Source organism: Strix uralensis, chromosome 1, assembly GCF_047716275.1.
Source record: "Strix uralensis isolate ZFMK-TIS-50842 chromosome 1, bStrUra1, whole genome shotgun sequence".
Taxonomy (NCBI): domain Eukaryota; kingdom Metazoa; phylum Chordata; class Aves; order Strigiformes; family Strigidae; genus Strix; species Strix uralensis.
Window position 1 is genome coordinate 84,184,929 of NC_133972.1, and position 6,000 is coordinate 84,190,928.

A 6,000-nucleotide genomic window follows, 5' to 3' on the forward strand; every position below is an offset into this window, starting at 1 on the left:
CCATGTGATGTCATGCTCAGCATATAAAGCTGGGGGAAGAAGAAGGAAGGTGGGGACATTTGGAGTGATGGTGCCTGTCTTCCCAAGTAACCGTTACATGTGATGGAGCCCTGCTTTCCTGGGGATGGCTGAACACCTGCCTGCCCGTGGGAGGTGGTGAATGAACTCATTTTGCTTTGCTTGCACACGGGGGTTTTGGTTTACCTATTAAACTGTCTTTATATCAACCCACAATTTTTTTCACTTTTACCCTCAAATTCTCTCTCCCATCCCACCGGAGGGGAGTGAGTGAGTGGCTGGGTGGTGCTTAGTTGCCAGCTGGGGTTAAACCATGGCAGGATAGCATATCCCCAGCAAGCAGTAGGGGAGAGAGCATGCTCAGTGGAGGTAAAACATTGGAAAAAATAGTTTTCCGAGTCTACTAAGCAAAGAGTTTTTCAGTAAACTGTAACTCAACAGCACCTAAGCAAACTATGACAGAAACAAATGAACACCTTGATAAGCACGCAAAATTTGCTTCTGAAAAGCACATATGTATTAAAGCTTTTCATTGAAGTAGCTGTGACAACTCATCATGGGTATGATGAGTTATTCTAATCTTACTGTCAAAAACAAACCAAAAGCCCAACAATGGAACTGTTAAAACAGCATGAAAAAACCCCAACCTAATAGTTACGGTTTGTTAAAATCATACTGTGAAAAGTTTGCTTTTTTTCACAGACAACTGCAGACTTTACCACGTGTGCTATCTGCAATAACCTTGCTGTAGACCATCACATCTGTGAACGTGCATGCATGACCCAGATCAATTATAGTTTCCTAGAGCCTGATGTATAAACTTGCTGAATGAAACGTGTCCACTTCAACTGGCAACACTTGAAGCATTTAGTTAATAAGCAGTATGAATCATACCGGCAATTTATGCAATTCCCTTCAGCCCCCAGGAAGCGTTCTCATGAAAGTCGAGTGGGGCAATGTGTGTTGCATGGTACTAAGAGTCCTCAGTGAGGGATCTATCTGGGCCTTTTTTACAATGAGTACTCTGAAAAGCAGTGCTGACAAAACCATATTCTGAATAAAAATACCCACCTATTTGCTAAACCCACAGACGGTTTATGCCTCGAAGCAACCTCTAGTTTATTTTTTCTCCCTCCCTCCTGCATTTGCTACAATGTATACCATAAGGATTCACTTTATTTCATTGACTAGATAAGCTGCTAATTAGAAGCTTCTCTACAGCCAACTGAGAAGAGGCTGAAACTGCTTTTGCAGCTTGTTACATACACGTAGGCGGGTCACAGAGAAAAGCATGAACTCATTTTCAACTGCTTCCTTCCCATTTTCAGGGCTAGGTTAATTCAATTCGCAGAGGAAGAAAATGAGACAGGTACAGAACATTACTCACTATTTTGTTCCTCTTATGGGTTGTCTTTGGTATCAAGGACACTGAGAAGGACAAGGTGGTCTTCATATGGCACTATTGTTTCATGGGCCATGGAACTATAAAAGCAGTAGTGTCTTCTAATTGATCACTGGTAGTACATCTTTCCAACTATGGTCTTGAAAACAGGATTGATGACAGCAGGGATGATTTAAGTGAGCTCTTACCACAGCTTACGGAGAAAAGGTCGACAAGAAATTATTTGAGGTGTAGAAGGCTGAACTCAATCAGAGTTTCAGTTTTGTTTTCTTGCTATTTGCTTTGACAGCTGTAGCTCAGGTTTCTAGTTTGGAATGCTCATTATGTTTCTTTGTCCTTCTAACTTCTTTGTCATTAATACCTTTATGATCCAGAAATACTAACTTGGTTGATGTTTTTTTTTCCGTGTAAAAGAATTATATTCCTTTTCAAAACAAAGATCCCAACAGACTCTCATCCTGCTTCTATAGAAAAGTATGCATGAAAATGGTTGTTACTTTTGTGAGGCAGATTTAACCTTTGCATCTATTTCTGTACATCTGAAATGGAAACAAATGTCTTTGTCTGACTGTGCTGGAGACCCAGTAGCCTGACTATTAGAAAGGCAAGAAGCGAGGAGTAGTTTTTGGTTGGTTGGTTTGGTTTGGGTTTGTTTGTTTGTTTGGGTTTTGTTTTGTTTTGTTTTTTTTTTTAATATTAACTATGCTTACAGAGCAATATGATTTCATTGACTCAGTCCCTGAACGAGTCCTGACACATCAAAATGAAAATCAGATGTATGATCTTTCACAGGAAGCTGTGACACATAGTAACTGGTGTCCCAGTCTAGATGACTGGTGATCAGAAATGCAAGATACAAAGAGAAGTGAACCTGCCCTATGAGTGAACGTGAGCACAAAGACTGCCACTGCCAGCTTGCTCTGAACTGAAGTCAAAGGAAGAGCTCAGTCACACAAGCAGCATGGAGGCAGCAGAAATCCCCTTGCTGGATGTTTTCTGGCAACAAGGTGCTGTCTGGTTGGTTTTCCCTTAGAACCAACTGTCTGTCTTTGAGTTTCTTTTTCATCTAGCCCTTTCCTATCCCAGGAGGCCTTTGTTTATTGAAGGCTGGACATACAGCCCACATAGTAAAATGACAAAAGATCCAAGTCTGCAGGACTTGAACCATCCAAGAATAGTTTTTACAAGGCACGGGGATTTCTGTATGCTACCTGTTGTTTTCCTTGGTCTCAGTTCTCATGTACTGGTTTGTCACCTATACATTTTATGGAGTGTTTCAGATACAATTTAAAGGTGAAATTCTTCCCTGTCCAGAGCTACCTAATTCTTAAAAAATAAAAGTTATGATGGAGAAATGCATGAAAGCCACGTATGACATTTCAGATTTGAACACAGGGTTTGTTCTTCCTCTCCCTTTTGTATGCTGTCTTACACCTCAATCTAGGAAAAAATGGACATTCACAACACAGAAAGGAATGACAAAGAACAACTAAATTGCATATTGTGATTTTAATTCCATTTATCTAAATCAAAGAACAGCTATATTTTTAAACTTTCTGTCTTTTATTCATGAAATATCAATTATCTTTAAATTCTTCAATTATTTTAACATCTTAAAGTGGTTCAATTGAACTTTCCAGATTTAATAAAATAAGTTATTTTCTTCTAAGAAATTACCCTGGAATGACCTAATGCTATAATTACATATAAAGAAAGTAAAACACAAAATACTGCTAGACTTTCAGTAACTCAGTTATGAAAGGAATGACAGATGTATTAAAAGCTACTTCAGAAATTCTTTGTAATTCTTTCACTCTGCTATAACTTAGGTATCCTGGCTGAGTGAAAGTAACTCATCTTCACTATATGAGGCTAAGATTCAACTTTGGCTTGTTTTGGAGTTTTTGTTGAAACCTGAAGTTGGAGCCAGTATCCCTAAGAGAAGTAACCAATGTTTTGGAAGTTTCAGTCATGATAAGGAGAGACAGCACCTTGTTTTAAACCTGCCCAGGATATTGTGGGTTTGTAGGCCCAATAGGAATTCTACTGCTTATTTAGAAAGGCTGGAAAGGGAGAATTAAGAGAGAGAGATCCCCACGTAATAGCCAAGACCAATGGCACATGTGTACAGTGTTATGGAGACAGAGTGCTGAACACAGGAAAAGAGACATACCAACATGGGTCTACCACCTGAGAGGAAGAAACAGTGTAGTTAGCTGATAGATGCAGTAGGCTGTTTTCCACTGTAAGCAAAATTACCAGAAGGTAAACAAGTAATTTCAAACAGGAGTTTAGACATAAGTTATGTATTTTTACCACCTTGTTAAAAAGTGTACGAGATCTAGACAGATCATATTGTCCCTCTTAAAAGGAGATGTCACGGATCTCTGTGAAGACCTCTGCCTGTGACATAAAAGACCACAGCCTTTTGCCTATGAGAAAGTGGAGCTGGTAAGTATTAATTGCCTTGGCCTCCAAGGAGTGGAATATTAGCTTGAACAATAGATGATAGAGCATATCTCTTCAAATTAAATGCATGGATATAAGCACCTTGGTAGCATCTTTTCCCAGTCTATAAACATAGCATCAATCAGCTTGAATTGCAGTAGGTAGCCTTCATCCAAGCTCTCACTTCCATTATGCACTAGGTAAATCACTAAGCTGTATAATGCAGACAACACAGCAATCTCTCTTCATTATGCCTTCTAACAGCACCATATAGACATTGGCCAGGACATGGGATAGGAAGACCATCAGGATCCTAAAAGTCTCCTTGGAATGACTCTGACAGGATCAGTGTAATATTAATTTTCCCACCTAGTCTAATTGAACACCAAAATACAGTCATGGTTATTAAGAGAAGGAGGACAGATTTTCCTCAAACAGGGTAATGAAATAACATACAACAGGAAGTCTTTAGCAGCCTTAGCCTTTAGCATTTCCAGTTTTGAATGTAGAAATATTCTTCTGTAGTGTGTTGACTATCCCATTGCTCCAGGAACACCAACCCCGGCAAATCTAGGTCTCTCCTCTCAAACACATAGCTGGATTTAACTGAGAGGAACTGCGTTTCACTTCTCTTTCTTGTTGCAGTCCTCCTGGCACGTATGAAACACTGGACAGTTACAACAGTAACATTTTAAAGTAAATCTGCACAGCTATAAATGGCTACCCTATGTACAAAACAGTGATCTGTTTTGCACATCCAAGGTGATGTTGTCTGGGCTAGAAGAGGAACAATTCTTTTTCCAATGAACTCAAGGTGAAAGAGAAAAAAGCAATCCCTAAAATACCTGTTCTTCTCAGATGTGTATTCTGCTTGCATTCTTAAATAAACTGCATTTTGAAAATTTATAAAAGCCCTTTAGGCTATTAAAAGCCAACTGCACAATTCCTTGGCTCCAGATGCTATTAATATAAGCAAACAAGTTTAAGAGGTTCATCTTTAACAGTGTTATAAAGGATGCACACTGTATGCTTCTCCATAATTCAGCACATTCTTGGCACTACACATTGGCTTTTTCAGTCAATGGGGCAAGGCTGGTGAAGAAAGCTTCATTAACTGCTTTGCCTCTATGACATTTAATTAATTACCCTGAAAGAGTTTGTGTGTGGGAGAACAGAACAGGGCAAGTAAAGCACTCACAGTGGAGATTTTCACCACATTGTTATGCTTTGCTGGTGTTGCTTTGTTTTTCAAACCAAGACGACTGCAATATTACTTCTGAGAAAGTCAAGGGCATAACAGGATATGAACATATGCATAACCAGAATCTGATCAATCTCACAAGGATAAGTACATAAAAACTGTCAAAACTTCTCTCCAGAACCGTGAGATATAGTATATTATTTAGTTATTTTTCTTAGCAGAGAAAATTCACAGCAGAGTATCAGATACAAAACATCTGATCTGAATTTAAACAAAAACATACATGCAATGAGACAAGCTCTCCCAGAAGTGACACAATTAATTGCAATTGAAATGAATATGTCATAGGGCAGCTCCTCTCACTCTAATGACATCGTGTAGAAGGGCTATGCTGAGTTTACGGTTGACTCATGGTCAAAGTGATATGCAGCACATGCGTCTGGAGACAGTATAACTTGTACGAAGTACAGCTACAGGTAAAACTTGACACATATATTATGTCTTAACAGCAGAATTAGTTGTGTCATTTACCCTGTGTTACAGGCCGCTAATAGCCTTGTTATAATTATCTGTACAGCATTTTACTTAATGTCCCTGTCTCTTGTAAAAGGTGACATTCACATAGCAGGAGGAATCCTCCTTCAAGAAATATAACAAAGTGACCAGAAGCATAAATTTAAGTGCACATGCAATAAAGGGTGGGGGAAAAAGCCTACTTGCTTCATGAATATCTATGATTTTTATACAAGTGCTTACTGGAAGATTTCACTGGATTGAATGGGTTAAATGAGGAACAGGTTTCCTTGTTATTTATTAATGACGTGTTATACTGACTAAATATCTTGGTGGCTAGAGAGCCCTTAGTTTCCCTCTGCAATAAAAGCATTAAGTCCTGAAAAGGGAAAGTTCTCATTGCATGTGGCAATAGAGA